The 17,187-nt window shown below is 34.8% G+C and overlaps 1 protein-coding gene and 1 non-coding gene across 2 annotated transcripts in view; one reads left to right on the top strand and one right to left on the bottom strand.

Annotated features, from left to right (window-relative positions):
- Positions 1–17,187, bottom strand: part of KANSL1L (KAT8 regulatory NSL complex subunit 1 like) — a 140,751-nt gene that overhangs the window by 56,789 nt on the left and 66,775 nt on the right. The gene's annotated exons all lie outside the window — the stretch shown is intronic.
- On the top strand, positions 373–478 carry LOC111723643. Its single transcript, XR_002772143.1, has one exon. It is a non-coding gene; the product is annotated as a U6 spliceosomal RNA (small nuclear RNA).

Raw genomic sequence — 17,187 nt, 5'->3', positions numbered from 1 at the left:
AAAGGAAAGCATTTTAGATGAACATACCATGACACTCATGGTATACAACTGTCTACTGGGCAAGCCTACTTTCTTAGCTAAAGTAAATTCCAAAGGGAGAAATCTCATAAAGAAAAAAAAAAAAAAAAAAAAAAAAAAAAAGACAACAGATAAGGGGAAAGTAGAACCACTCACTAAATTTAGTTTGGTTGGAGGAAAAAACAAGTTTATTAGTGAGAAAGTTACATATTTTCATTGCTTTACTATAATGCTAGTAATTTGTAAGGATGCATTTGCAATCCAATCCACATTACTACATGGTGGATGACTGCTGTGGAAAATGCTTCTACGTAACAATACGTGATAAAAATGCTTTCAAAAGTTTGGAGTTTAGTGCTCACTCCGGTGCATATATACTAATATTGGAATGATATAGAGAAGATTAGCATGGCCCCTGCAGAAAGATGACATGCAAGTTCGTAAAGTGTTCCATTTTTTAAACAATAAAAAAGTTTGGAATTTAAAATGTATATTAAACTATATTTAGGGATTACTGTCTTTCATTCACAGGAAAATAAGGTCCAATGCCCTTTAGCACAGTAGTGTGAAAGAGCTATATCCTTAAGATATCCTCAGAAGCCAGGAATTATTCAAGGTAGAAGGCCATAATAATTACCCTGGGATACCAGGACAATAACTAGCTGAAGAGCTAGGCTCTATGGAAAAATAGGCCAATTTCAGCATTTTGACACATGTTAAGCTGAACAAAATCTTGGTTTCTCTTTTCAGATTACCTCCCATGGTACACATGCCCCACCCTTTGGCTTAAAAATACACTATGCAGCCAAGGAAACTAAGCTTATGGGATAGAAAAGAATAAATATTCAACACAAAATTTTAAAGCATTATTGTAGGCCAGTGGTTTCCAACATTTTGCCCAATTTGACATAATTCTCACAATAAACCACTTAATGTGGAAATAAGCTTTGTACATTCTCAGAGAGATTATGATAGCACTGCAGCCCACCCCCCATAGATATATACAAGTACAAATACCCATACCTGCTGTATTAGGTTAAATAGTGTCTCCCCAGAATCTCAGAATGTGACTTTATTTGGAAATAGACTCTTTGAAGATGTAATTATTTAAGATAAGAACTTACTGGATGAGGGTGGACCCTAAATCCAGTCGGTTACATCCTTAAAGGAAGAGACACACACAGGGAAGAATACCATGTGAAGACACAGACCGAGTTTGGAGTGAAGTATTTATATACTGAAAGCCAAGGACTGTAGGTGAACACCTGCAGCTAAGAAAAGCCAAAGAAGGATTCTTCCCTAGAACCATCACAGGCAGCATAGTTCTGCCTAATACCTTGATTGTAAACTTCCAGAACTGTGAAAGAATATTTGTTATTTCAAGCCACACAGTTAGTGCTAATTTGTTACAGCAGCCCTAGAAAAGAAACACATCTATAAACATATAGACCTAGGAATGACTGTTTTTGAACGACTTGTAATGTCTGTTTCACATCTCTCCTTGTAAAAATGATACATGTAGTAAAGAAATATACTCCAAGCAATATAATTTCTTCTTAGAATTTTCTGAATTTTCCAATTTTCCTACAATGAACTTTACTATTTTTGTAGCAATAAAACAAAATGTCACTTAAAATTACAGTTCTCTTTCTTTCTCTTTTATTAGGACTTCAGTTAAGAAAAGGAAATGAAAGGCATCCAAATTAGAAAAGAGAAAGTCAAATTGCCTCTGTTTACTAATGATATGATCTTACAGATAGAAAAACCCCTAAAGACTCCACCAACAAATCTTAGATTTGATAAATAAATTACAGTATAGTTTTAAGATACAAAATCAGTGTACAAAAGTCAGCAATGTTTTTATATGTGTACACCAAAAACTGTCAAGCTAAGAACCAAAAGGCAATCCCATTTATAATAGCTCAAAAAAATAAAAAAAAAACACCTAGGAATATATTTCAGGCATCCTCAAACTACAGCATGCAGACCACATGCAGCCCACCTAGGACATTTATCCAGCTTGCCGGGTGTTTTTGCCGCTGCCGCCTGTCCTGCTTAGCAGCCAACTCATCCCTGGGCCCACACTCCAGCCCTCCAACGGTCTGAGGGACAGTGAACTGGCCTCCCATTTAAAAAGTTTGAGGACGCATTAGGTTATTAAGTAAGCTATATCCAATTTCCTTAAGTATTAAGTTTGACAGTTGATATCTCTGACATTTTACTTTGATGCTTTTTTTGTTTTTAAATTGTGAAGGTACATCCTCATTGTTCAAACACACATTTTAATATCTGATTATCTCACAAAAGAAATTTTTTAGAGCACCTTTTGTGAAACTATGGGTTAATCAAAAATCTATGTTATTTCTTAATATGAGTGCCACCATGGAACCAATTCAGTAAAGAAAGCTTGAAATATTAATGAAGTGTTTGGGTAGGAAGGGGCTAATGAATACACAGTACAACATTTCTCTGGTTTGAGAAGTTCCATTCTGGTGATCTCAATGTTGTAAATGAGCCATGTGGCTGACCTAAGACCAAGGTGGATAATGAGTTGAAAGCTGTAATAGAAGTGAATGTATCTTAACCTATGTGTGAATTAGCAGCAAAGTTTGATGGTAGTATTCCAACAACATTGGACCATCTGAAACAAATTGGCAAGGTAAAGAAATTGGATAGATGGGTTCTCTCTGAATTAAATGAGTGTCAGAAGAGAACCATCTGTCCCGAAGCTTGTCTTTGTTGCCGTGACATAAAGGTGAACCCTTTCTACACTATATTGTTATGTGTGATAAAAATGGATTCTTTTTGACAATCACAAGCCTTCAGCACAATGGCTGGATAAAGATTAAATGCAGAAAAGTAGTCCAAAGTGCAACCAAATGGATGCCATGATGAGGATGCTTGCAATTAAGCAGCTGAGATTTGTCAACAGAGACAGGCCAATCCTCTTGCAAGACAATGTTGTCACACAAACTTGGAAACTGTTATCCACCATATTCACCAGAATATGTACCAACTGACCACCACTTCTTCCAGGCTTTCAACCACTTCTAGCAAGGAAAAATATTTAATTACCAGCAAGCTGTGGAAAATGACTTTTGCGATTTCATCTCCACTCACCCTCCAGGCTTCTTTGCTGCTGTCATACACAAGCTAGTGTTAAAATGGCAAAACAGTGTCAAGAGTTTTGACTAATTGTACTGCTTCTTTTTTGAAATATAATAAACTTTTGATTCAACATAATTTTTTATTAACTTTAAAAGTTAATTGTAACTTTTGATTTGACATAATTTTTATCCAAGGAGGTAAAAGATCTCTACAAGGAAAAACATAAAACACTGATGAAAGAAGTTGTACATGACACAAACAAATAGAAGAATATCCATGCTCATGGACTGGAAGAATTAAATTGTTAAAATGACTGACCGTACTGTCTGAAGCAATCTACAGATTCAATGCAATTCCTCTCAAAATACTAATACCATTTTTCACAGAATTAAACAAAACATTCTTAAAATTCATATGAAACCAAGAAACAGTCTGAATAGCCAAAGCAATCATAAGCAAAAAGAACAAAGCTAGAGGCATCATATTACCTATTATACTACAAGGCTATAGTAACCAAAATACTAGTTCTGGCATAAAAACAGACATATAGATCAATAAAACAGAATAGAAAACCTAGAAATAAAACCACATATTTATATCCAACTAATCTTTGACAAAGTAGATAAGAACATATACTGGTAAAAGGATATCCTCTTTTTATAAATGTTGCCAGAAACATTGGATTGCCATATGCAGAAGAATGAAACAAGATATCTCTCTCTCCCCATACATAAAAATTAACTCAATATAGAGTATAGACTTACATGTAAGACCTGAAACTATAAAATATATTAGAAAAAAACCTAGGGTAAACTCTCATGGACATTTGTCTAGGCAAAGAAGTTATGACTAAGACTAAAGAAGTACAGGCAACAAAAACATAAGCATATGAATGGGACTTAATTAGACTAAAAATCTTCTGCACAGCAAAAGAAATAATCAACACAGTGAACAGACAACGTGCAGAATGGGAAAAAATGGTTGTAAACTATGCATCTGAAAAGGAACTAATAACCAGAACTTAAGACCTCAAACAACCCAACAATAAAAAAAATCATATTAAAACGTGGGCAGAAGACATGAATAGACATTTTTCACAAGACATAGAAATGACCAAAAAGCATATGAAAAAACGTCCAAATCACTAGTCAGCAGAGAAATACAAATTAAAACCACAATGAGATACCATCTTCTACCACTCCGAAATGACTATTATTAAAAAAAAAAATACTAGATGTTTGTGAGTGTGAGGAGAAAAAAGAATGCTTATGCTCATAGGAATGTAAATCAGTATAACCTCTATGGAAAACAGTATGGAGATTTCTCAAAGAACTAAAAACAGAACTACCATTTGATCCAGCAGTCCCTTTACTGAATATCTACCCAAATGATCTTAAGTCATTGCAGGCTCGGCACCCGTAGCTCAGTGAATAGGGTACCAGCCACATACACTGAGGCTAGTATGTTTGAGCCCAGCCCAGTCCTGCTAAATAACAGTGACAGCTCCAACCAGAAACTAGCCAGGCGTTGTGGCAGGCACCTATAGTCCTAGCTACGTAGGAGGCTGAGGCTAGAGAACCGCTTAAGTCCAAGAGTTTGAGGTTGCTGTTAGCTGTGACGCCACAGCATTCTATCGAGGGTGACATAATGAGACTGTCTCAAAAAAAAAGTCATTGCATCAAAATGATACCTGCACTTGTATGTTTATTGTAGCATTTTTCACAATAGCAACAGATGATGAGGTAAAGAAAATGTGGTACAGCCAGGCATTGTGGCAGGCGCCTATAGTTCCAGCTACTCAGGAAGCTGAGGCAAGAGAATCGCCTAAGCCCAGGAGTTGGAGGTTGCTGTGAGCTGTGACGCGACAGCACTCTACCAAGGGAGATAAAATGAGACTCTGTTTCTAAAAAGAAAAAAAATGTGGTATATATGCATAATGGAATACTTCCTAGACATAAAGAAGAATGAAATTCTGTCTTTTATAACTACTTAGATGGAACTGGAACCCATTGTTTTAAGTAAAACAACTCGGATGCATAATGACAAATACTGCGTATTTTTTATAAGTGGGAGCAAAATAATGTGTGCACATTGAACACAGAGTATGGAATGATAGACAGTGGAGATTCGGAAGGGAAGGAGGTAAGAGGGAGTAGATGATAAATCACTTCATGGGCAAACATACCATACATTATCTGGGGGAATGAATATACTAAAACCCCTGTCTTTCCCACTATATAATATATCTATGTAACAAAATCATACTTGTATCCTATGCAAAGAAGTATATATATATATATATTTTTTTTTTTTTTAAGAGACTTAGGATACATAATAACCAAATATAATCCATGGACTTTGAATCCTGATTCTAACAAACTAATCATAAAAAGATAGTTTTGAGACAACTATAGAAATCTGAATGTGAACAGAGAACTGAATGACAGTAACAAATTATGGTTAATAATATTCAATGTGACAATAAAGTGGAAGGTGTATTAAAAAAGAGTTATCAAAGAAATGCATAGAACTGTTTATAGCTAAAATAAAAATCACTAGAATCTGTTTTTTAAAAATTTCTAGGGAAAAAATAAGTCTGCCAGGATGAGGAATAACTGAAATGAATTAGCAAAGTATTGAGAATTCTTGAAGTTGGGAATATGTGGTTTCTTTTTGCTATGCTTCCTATATGTCTAAAGATTTCCACAATAAAAAGTAGAGGAAAAAAGCAGTCAGTTTTTACATTGTAATCTACCATTCTTATCTCTGGCTCTTAACTTCAAGTGGGACTTTCTAAAACATAAAGGCAGAGACTAGGAAGTCAATATGATAGTCTTATTTTTCTACCTGAGAAATGAGATATCAGGTTGACAAATACTTCTATCTAATCTAAGATATTCAATTACTGTTTTTTATTTTAAGGAAAATTTGGAAATAAAAAATAAAAGTTGAAGTGTTTTCCAAATTCTCATTTTCTAAACACAAATAGAGTATATAGTTTGCATTAAAATGTTAATTCATACCCTTCAAATCTTTTTTCTATAAAATCATACTATACTTTTAGTATCCTGATTTTTTTCCTCCTAAGTATGCTTTTATGATTATACACTTTCTATACACACAATTTTTTAATAGTTATATGATATTAGATCTAGTGGTTATACTACAATTTATTAAAACATTCCCCTATATAACATTAGGTTTTAGAATAATGTTATTAGAGATAAATAGAGAAAAGTAAGCTTTTTACAAAAGAAAATCATTTCTACTGGCACTGTTAAAAATGCAGCAGGAGTTTTACTTCCCTACTGAAATAATAACTCTAGTAAATATGATATTTAATATCATTCACAAGAATCCAAAATTATGTTGAAAACATTAACCTAGAATATGCTGCTAACAAATAATGTTTTCTCATAAATTGAGAAATAACTATTGAAAATATTAAGGTAAATGAATTACTTTATATGTGATTAGTTTGCCAGCTTATATGCAATTTTTCAATTATGATATCCAATTAGAAAGAATGGTTGCATTTCATGTGAGATAATTACCATTAGTGGAAATAAACAGCATGGCAATGATTCATTGGTATTTAATTTCATATCGTATTTTGGGACTCATTAAAGCATAAATGAATAGCAACAAAAATCTAGATATTATTTGAAGCAGAAATTTACTCTGTCAGAAATAATACCCCATGGGGTAAATAAGGATCCATTTCTACATTTTATGTTCCTTTTAGAGTCTAAGATCTAAAAACCACAAACTATCCCTATGACTAGCACTTCATTGATTTGAAGACTCAATCTTCTTAGTTGCTCAGTTCCTGGTGATTCATCTTAAACTCTGCTCCCAAGATTAATAAAGCTAAAAGCCCAACTCTGACACTTTCCTGGGAGGTAACTGCCATTAAATGAAAGAAGGGGATTAGGAATCAAAGAGTAACAGGAGTGTAAACAGGCGTTCTGGAAAGTAACTAACCAGGTGAGAATATTATTAAAATGATCACAGAATTGAAGAATTTTTTAATTATATCAAATTGTAAGTTTTCTGTGGTTCACAAAAATTATGTAGAGGATCACTGGCCAAACTAAAAATAAAAAATTTAAATTTCTTCTAATTATATTCAAAAATTATAACATGATATAAAGCTAGAATAAATATTCTTTATTATAAGAACTGAAACAGTTCATTTATGAGGTTACTTATCTAGCAATTTCAACTATACAGAGGGTGCCAAAATGCTGTAAGAAAGGAAAACAACTAGGGCGGCACCTGTGGCTCAGTGAGTAGGGTGCCGGCCCCATATACTGAGAGTGGTGGGCTCAATCAGCCCTGGCCAAATTGCAACAAAAAAATAGCCGGGCGTTGTGGTGGGTGCCTGTAGTCCCAGCTACTCAGGAGGCTGAGGCAAGAGAATCACCTAAGCCCAAGAACTGGAGGTTGCTGTGAGCTGTGATGCTACGGTACTCTACTGAGGGTGACAAAGTGAGACTCTGTCTCTTAAAAAAACAAAAAGGAAAACAACCATATTAAAATAGTAATATTCAATATATACCAATAACAAAAGATGACTATAAGTCACATTTGACTTCTGCAATTACAAAAAGTGCTCAAAGTATACACATAATATAATATATAATACATTAGCACCCCTGGTATAGAATACAGATGAAATCACAAAAGGTAGTTAAACAACCAAAAGAAATCTCAGTGAAGTCCATTCACAAAAGTTCAATGTTACTTTGAAGAGACGGCTTCTCTTACTATAAAATGTTTCTTATTACAGTGTAGATAGTTCTACCACTCTGGTTATCTGATCTTCTAGTCCAGAGTCAAATTAAATGAAAAGCCAAACCACAGGAGATAGCTAAGAGAGCTGTCATATCAATATCAGTCTGACTATAGAGGAGAAAAATAAACACAAAATATTTATGAATGATGATTACCTGTGAACAACATTTCATTCATTCAACAAATATTTACTTGTGCTCATGATGTGACTCTCATTGATCTCGGAACTAAGGAAAATAGCAGTTATTAAGATAGATCAAAAATTCTCTACTTTCCTAAAGCTTACATTGAAGTCCAGAAAGACAGGTAAAAAAAATTTGAAAAATCATATCTCATTTGTTTCTCGCAATAATCCAGGACATAGGCTGTTCTCTCTCTCTTTCTTTTTTTAAGAGACAAGGTTTTGTTCTTCCACCTATGCTGGAATGCAGTGGCATCATCATAGCTTACTACATCCTCCAACTCCTGGGCTTAAGTAATCCTCCCTTTCAGCCTCACAGCAGCTAGAGCTACATGCACATGCCACCACACCTGGCTAATTTTTAAAATTTTTGTAGAGACAGGGTCTTGGTAAATTGCTCAGGCCAGTCTTGAACTCCAGATCTCAACCAATCCTCCTGCCTCAGCCTCCCAGAGTGCTGGGATTACAAGCATGAGCCAGGTGCATGACAAATCTCATTCTAACTGTGATCCAGAGAGTTGTGCAAGATAATAGTGCTACCAATTCATCAATTTGGGATTGAGGTGAGATAGAATTCCAAAACAATTTTTTTTTTTTTAAAGACAGAGTTTCACTGAGTTGCCTTGGGGTTGAATGCCTTGGCCATAGCTCACAGCAACCTCAAACTCTTGGGCTCAAGCAATCCTCTTGTCTCAAGCTCCTGAATAGTTGGGGCACAGGCACCCATCACAACACCTGGCTAGTTTTTTCTACTTTTTGTAGTGATGGAGTCTCGCTTTGCTAGACTGGTCTCAAATTCCTAAGCTCAGGTAATCTACCTCCTTGGCCTCCCAGAGTGTTAGGAATATAGGCAACAGCCACCATGCCCATCCTTAAAGTAATGTTCTTAAAACAAAAGTTTTCTTTGTAATACTTGATCAAGTTGGCTTGGCACCTGTGGCTCAAGTGACTAAGGCGCCAGCCACATACACCTAAGGTGGCGGGTTCAAATCCAGCCCGGGCCCGCCAAACAACAATGATGGCTGCAACCAAAAAATAGCCAGGCATTGTGGTGGGTGCCTGTAGTCCCAGCTACTTGGGAGGTGGAGGCAGGAGACTCGCTTGAGCCCAGGAATTGGAGGTTGCTGTGAGCCGTGATGCCACAGCACTCTACCCAGGGCAACAGCTTGAGGCTCTGTCTCAAAAAAAAAAAAACTTATCAAGTTTAAAATTATACGAGGACATTTGTGTAATTATTTAGGTTATTTCATTTTTCCACAGCTAGACTCTAAACCACAAGGACAGAGACCTCCACCTGTTTTTGTACATCATCACTTGTAGAATCCCAATCCAGTCCTTGGCACACTGAAGTCACTCAGCAGATATTTGTTAATTAATAAGTGAATTCTTTTATAGATATATAGTTGTTTATCTCTGTAGCCCCTGAGAATGTGGTCATGGTGATAAACCTGAGTCATCAGAGAAAAATTAAGTACAATACCTTTCAAAAATGGCAACATATTATAAATTTTATTTAAACAATTCTTTCCAAATAGTCTTATTGAAAGTGTTTGGCTCTTAAGTGGACTCTGTATATAACCTTTAAAGTATGCTTTAAAGTCACTAACACATGTTGAGTGAAGTAATTTCTATTCACTAATTCTCTTGAATATACGCTAACATAAAATTATTACATCCATAACATAGCACAAGAGTGACACTACAAAAAGAAATACACTTTGGCCTATACCAAAACAAAAAAAGTTTGTTTTCATTGTGGATTTGATAAAAAAAAAAAAAAAATTCTCAAAAATAAACATTTAATGAAAAGAATTTAGCACTAGAAATTATTTTAGAAAATATGTCCCATTAAATGTAAAGAAGTGAGATGTAAAGGGATTAACTGACTTTCCCAAGGTTACAAGATGTCTAAAATAAACAGAATACATAGAAATGGTATACTCTTATAATCATGTTACCCCGAAACCATTAAATAATGAAAACAATATAATTGATAATAAAAAGAAGTTAAAATCTTTGTGTGTGCATGGAGATAGAGGGTTAAATGTCCCAAGACAGCCCTTTAAGGATATAGTGTTTTGTATATGATTAAAAAAAAAACCCAGCTCGGCACTTGTGGCTCAAGTGGCTAAGGTACCAGCCACATACACCTAAGGTGGTGGGTTTGAATCTAGCCCAGGCCCACCGAAACAACAATGACCGCTATAACCAAAAAGAAAAAAAAAATAGCTGGGCGTTGTGGCGGGTCTCTGTTGTTCCACTTGCTTGGGGGGGTGAGACAGGAGATTCACTTGAGCCCAGGAGTTGGAAGTTCCTGTGAGCTGTGATGCCACAGCACTCTACCCAGGGGGATAGCTTGAGACTCTGTCTCAAAAAAAACAAAACAAAACAAAAAACCCAACAGTATGTTTATGCTGCATTTTAGAGTACCTGACTTAATTACAGGGTCCCGTAAAAAGGCAAGAAAGATGGAAAAATAGTGTCTCAGTGATTTCTAGTACCTGTATGAATAACTTCAGTACCAGCTGGCCTGCTGAGAGTCTATGTAGGCATGTGCAAAGAGATCCTACATATGTCCTCTAATCTTTATCCTAATTCAGGCCACTTCAAAGCACTTTGTAAAAGAATAGCTAAATAAATAACTAGTACATTCTCCGGAATATGAAAGAAAGAAAAAGCTATTATCTAAAAATTTAATATACACTATATCCTTACCTAAGTATTATTGGGTTGTTTTTCATTTACTTAATATTATTAGGTTGTTTTTTATGTGCTAGGTATATTTATATTTATATTTAATATATGCTATTTTATTTACTTCTCACACAACCATATACTGTCTCCTAGGAATTGGTATGCTTATTGTAAGACATACATTTGAACTCTTGGTCAATAATATACTGAGTGATATAACTACATTTTAATAGATTAAAATTTACCTTGTAAGATAACATGATTGCAGAAGCTGGGTTAGAGGAGAGACTGAATGATTGCCAAATAAGGCTTAAGACTTTATGAGTCTTTTGGTATAGAGATAATATAAACATTTAGGTACCAAATGATCATATAAAACATTATGCTATCTGTTTTGTACAGCTATCATACATAGGCAGGTATCATTGTACCTTCTGCCTATGTCTATAAGCATTTTGAAACTTCCTTTCTTTATTTTTTATTATTTTCTATTTTTTGAAACTTATTATTGCATTGCTGTTATTATATTGACATTTGTATTAATTTACATATTTCAGCTGAGTATGTATTCACAACTAAATATAAGAGTACTTTTGGTGTCATAGGGGCCAATAAAAATACGCTATAGCTATTGGTTCTTTTCTTGAGACATTTTTCATTGCTTTCCACAATAATTATGATCATTTTTATTGTAAAAGACTGAACAGAATCTTAGGTAAAGACAGACTTGACAGATAAAGGGAAAAGATTATAAACTCAACCATTAGATTATTCCCTATCACTTCTTTTTAAGGTAATATTCTGAAATTAGATTTAAGTCATTATTACCCTGTCAATAAATTAAATATCACATCCCTACGGAACTAGTTAAATTTTGCTCATAGATTTACCATAAGTAATGCCCTGTAATAATTTTTGCCAAATCATGAGGGAAAATATGACTTCCTATGTGACTCTCTGTGTTTATCCTTTTTGAAGTACATTGTTTCTATCCTACTTTCTTAACTTTTTAAAATGTGAAATGTAAGATAGAAATAGATAAGTACAGGAAACATTTATCTCATGTTTAACTTAAACACACAACGCAAGGCCTCTCCTTACTCCCCTGCTGTCCCGCTATCACCCTTAGGTCAAGAAATAGAACATTATCAGCACCCAAGAAGCCCCTCTCTCAGGTGGAGCTCTTCCACCATCTTAATTTGGAAATACTAAAAGCTAAATCTGTACTTTTACTGGAATCTTAATAATTCAAGGGCCTGAGAACAATCAGGATCCTTTTACCTTTCTCCGGACCTACATGTGATTGTCGTCAGGGTCTTCTTTGGTAACTCCACTGGCCATATTTTACTACGCCTGTTGACATACACCTATCTCGTTACTTACCGTTTTATTTGCTCTTCATCTCCTCTTGCATCTTTAATTTTCCATTTGGATCACCATTCTCTACTGCCTAAAGTACATCATTAATTTATGGTTATCATAAATTAGAGTCTACTAGCTTACTCTCTCAGTTTTGCCGTATTTTAAAATATTCGTGTTTCACATTCAGACTTCAAAACTGTTTTCTCCGTGTATAATGCCTAGGTAAACAGTTCTTTTCTCTCGAGACACTGAAAATACCGTTCCAAGTCCTCCCGCTTTTACTGTTACTGTTGAGAAGTCAGCTGCCAGTCTAACTATGCTGCTAATTAAGATAATGTCTTTCTCTGACCTCTGGTTGCTTTCTGATGTTCCATCATCTTTGTTTTTTTCCATGTCCTCTATGTCTAGAACTAGATTTCTTCTTAGTTCTCCTGATCTGGCATTTGTGTTTCTGAATTGGGTGTCTTCCGTCAGTTCAGGTACTTTTCAACTAGTACTTCTTCAGACTTGCTTCTGCTCCATTCTTTATCTCTTCTCCAGGTCTTCAATTAAGTGTTCTATTAAGACCTTCTCACTATGTTCTCCATATTTTTAAATGACTCTCTGTTCATTGTCTTGTCTCTTTTGCTACAGTTTGGAACTTTTCTTCTCTCTTCTATGCCATACATTCTCTCTTCAACTACATTCAGTTGGCTGAGAAACCCACTTACTTTATTTATTAATTTCAGTATTTTTCAGATGTCTTATTTGATCCCTTTCCAAATGTACTTATGTCACTTTATATAATTTCTTCCTTGCTCTCATAAAGCCTATCTTTTATAATAAGTACCATTTAAAAATAATCAGTGTTTGATACTTCTAATATATAAAAACTTTATGCTCTTCTTTTTCTATTTGTTTTCTGCTTGTTCTTACTGTTCTTTTTCTTTTCCTTCACGTTTAATTACATTTAGCTGTGTGCTAATCACTGCCTTTGAAAAGAAAGTTCTGGGCAGCGCCTGTGGCTCAAAAGGGTAGGGTGCTGGTTCTCTGTGGCAGGTTCAAACCCAGCCCTGGCCAAAAACTGCAAAAAAAAAAAAAAAAAAAAGAAGAAAAAAAGAAAAGAAAGTTCTCAGGGCCAAAAAGAAGGTGTCTTCCTCCAGAGAAAATATGCATTTGCTTCTGCTATTTGGCAACCATTTAAAAACTAAGGATCCCTTTGACCACTGACTGATGCAAATTTGGACTGAAATCCATGTAAAAATACCTATTCCAAGGATAGGTCTTTTATCTTCTGTTCTGCCTAGTCCCAAGGCAAATCTCCCCAGGGTGCCCCAGTAGGGAAGAAAGGGAAACAGTTTTTTACTTCTGATTTACCTTCACTGTGATGGTATAGTCTCTCAAAGACGATGGTGCACGCTAAATATGCGAGGATTTTATTTCATTTCCCTATCATGATCAAGGCCGTGGGCTTTGATTTCTCTTCTACTTATCCTACAATTTATTAGAACTACAGCTTGATTTTACTGGATTTTGCTTTTGGTTTCTCTCTAACCATTTCCATAAAACTATCAGAACTTTAATTCAGTTTTGTCTGAATTTGGCCTCAAACAAAAGTAGATTTCTGTGTTTCATTTACTTTATGAGTTCTTGCTCTCTTACTTTTTGGCTTGGCAATATAACAAATAATATCCTTCAGTGGTTGAAGAGTTTCAATTTGAGAAGATGAAAGAAGTTCTGAAGATGGATGGCAGTGATGACTGCAGAATAGTGTAAACAGACTTAATGCCACTGAACTGATATGGAAATATGGTTAAAATGATAAATTTTATGTTATCTATATTTTATCACAAATAAAAAATTCTTACTCAAATGATAAATTTTCTTATCTGCCCACTTATTTAAATACATAAATTAATAGTATTTATATGGTTAACAGGGACATCTTCAGAAAGTGCTTTGTGGTTAAATGTCAAATCTGGATAACATTAAATGACTAAGCCCTTACTCCTGAAAAGCTTTGAATCCATAAGATGTTTTTTTCATATATAACTCATGGAGAAAAAATAAAATATTGGAAACAGGAGATGTCACAAATAAAATAAGGTTTCCTTTGATATTTTATTTCTAAGATCAGAAGGCTCATTATAGGTAAATTTCACATTGCTTTAATACAATTGTCTTTAAATCAAAGCTGTTTTATATAATACTATAATATAAAATTTTATCTCTAATTAATTTTAAAAATCTATGGTCATATTTCCAAATATGAATAATGTAAAATAATCTGATGAATTTTTAGAAATTCACTACAATGCATTTCTTTATTTTATAAAAACTTCAATTAGAGAATGCTTCAAAATTAAAATCTTAACTAGTTTTATAAACATCAATTAAGTACTTTTCACACTCAGCATATTTATAGTTAAGAGATGAAAAACAGCTTCTTAGAAACTAGTACCCTTTCTCCAGAGATGGGCTGCTCATGCTACAAATAAAAAGAAGGGTGCAGGGAAGGACGGGGTGGGGGGTGGGGTAGGTAAAGGAAGAGGTTTCACTTATCAATTATCTATCCAAACTTTTACCTAACTTTTCAAGCTCCCTTTATTATTCTTATCTAGGCTAGAATCACTTTAAAAACAACTGCATCAATACCTACCTTAATCTATTTAATAACACTCTTAAAGAACAAGTGTATTTCCCACCAGAAGATCTTTCCATAACTTTGTGATAAAGCATTTCTACATTCCCCACCTACAGCTCCTTCCCTTGCTTTTATTTTAATAAAAATGTTTACATTTCTTCCATCTTAATAAAAATCCTGTTTTGGACCTTGTATATCCATTTATCATAACCTTTAAAGACAGTGGCATTGATGTGTAATCTACTTCATTGCCATTTCCCTTATTAATCCACTCTTGCCTCTTTCTCTATTGTTTAATGGACATTTCTCTATTATTTAATGGACATGGAGCATTTCAATGGATGCTTTTCAGTTAACTCTCTTTGGCATCTGACACAATAGACCATATTCTCAAAGTTTGCTACTTTTCCATCAGTGTTATTACTCTTTTTTTGTAATATATTCCAGTCTCTATATTCTCAGTTAAATAGATTTATAGGTTATAGTATTTATTATCATAAATAATAGAATCTTTACAATACATTTTAATGAGATCAGGAGTATTCCCCCAAAACTTTTGTTTTACACAGTAGCATGCTGGTTATTTCATTATCAAAGCACTTATAAAGAGTTTAAGAAAAATCATGTTTTATTTTTTCTTTGTAGAGATGAGGTCTTATTTTATTCCTCAGGCCAGTCTCAAACTCCTGGCTTCAAGGGATCTTCCTGCCACAGCCTCTGAACATGCTGGATTATAAGCATGAACCATCCCACTTGGCCAAATTACATATTTTATATATATATATATATTTTTATTTTTTTATTTTTTTATTTTTGAGACAGAGTCTCATTTTGCCACCCTCGGTAGAGTGCCACTGCCGGCATCATTGCTCACAGCAACCTCAAACTCTTGGGCTCAAGCAATCCTCTTGCTTCAGCCACCCCAATAACTGGGACTACAGGTGACTGCCACTGCACTTGGCTGGTTTTTCTATTTTTAGTAGAGACTGAGGTCTTGCTTTGCTCAGCCTGATCTCAAACTCCTGAGCTCAGGTGATCCATCGCCTTGGCCTCCCAGAGGGCTAGGATTTTAGGTGTGAACCATCATGCCCAGTCCCAAATTATGTATTTTAAATGAAAACTCTAATGATCTAAATTTGGTTATTTTATCTTTGACAAAAAGCATTACAATATCCATCAAATGTCAGAAAAGAAATACAATGGTTTCTTCAAGGGAAATATTATATTTTGACAACAAATGTAAAAATAAATGATTTTTGAAAAACACATTAAATATTTTCTTTTTTTTTTTTTTTTCTTTTTTTGAGACAGGATCTCACTATGTCACCCTCGGTAGAGTGCCGTGGCGGGTGTCACAGCTTACAGCAATCTCAAACTCTTGGCCTTAAGCAATTCTCTTCCCTTAGCTTCCCAAGTAGCTAGGACTACACGCATCCACCACAATGCCTCAGTGTATGTGGCCGGCACCAAAACCACTGTGCTATGGGCACGGAACTGTAAAAAGTACTTGGAAAAGAGTGTATTGTTGTCAAAAATAACGTCACTAAAGAAAACACATATAATCACATTTCAAAAACTTGTACTAGAAATTTTTATTTGCTTTTAAACCTATGAAAGAATTTTTGTAGGTTTCGAACCTGTTAAAAATTTTCAAAAGCAAACCTTCAGATATTTGAAGAACAAATTTTTTTTTTTTTTTTGGAGACAGAGCTTCAAGCTGTCCCCTTGGGTAGAGTGCAGTGCCATCACAGCTCACAGCAACCTTCAACTCCTGGGCTCAAGTAAGTCTCCTGCCTCAGCCTCCCAAATAGCTGGGACCACAGGCGCCCACCACAATGCTCAGCTATTTTTTGGTTGCAGCTGTCATTGTTGTTTGGCAGGCCTGGGCTGGATTCAAACCCACCACCTTAGGTGTATATGGCTGGGATCTTAGCCACTTGAGCCACAGGCGCCGATGAAGAACAAAATTTTTATTGTTTTTAAATCTATCAAAGAAATTTTGTAGGTTATAAATCAGTTAAAAACTTTCAAAGGAAAATCTTTCAATTAGTTTGTGGGAACAACTAATTTATAAGGGGGAAAATGGCAATTATTAGCAGATTTCAACAAAAAACCTTGAACTGTTTATTAGTAGACATGATTGAAAAAATGTGAGTTAGTTTAAATAGCCAATTTTATATTTGTTTGCTTTGGAGCTACGTATCTTTATGAAGTGTCTCTTTCAACTATGACAGCTGTTAAAAGCAAGTATTTAAACAAATGTATATAGTTCCATAGTCCCAGCTACTTGGGAGGCTGAGGCAAGAAAATCGCGTAAGCCCAGGAGTTGGAGGTTGCTGTAAGCTGTGATGCTATGGCACTCTACCCAGGGCGACAGCTTGAGGTTCTGTCTCAAAAAAAAAAA

Source organism: Otolemur garnettii, unplaced genomic scaffold, assembly GCF_000181295.1.
Source record: "Otolemur garnettii isolate 467f Iridium unplaced genomic scaffold, OtoGar3 scaffold00013, whole genome shotgun sequence".
In the NCBI taxonomy this organism is placed as follows: Eukaryota; Metazoa; Chordata; class Mammalia; order Primates; family Galagidae; genus Otolemur; species Otolemur garnettii.
This window is presented reverse-complemented; position numbering and strand designations above follow the sequence as displayed.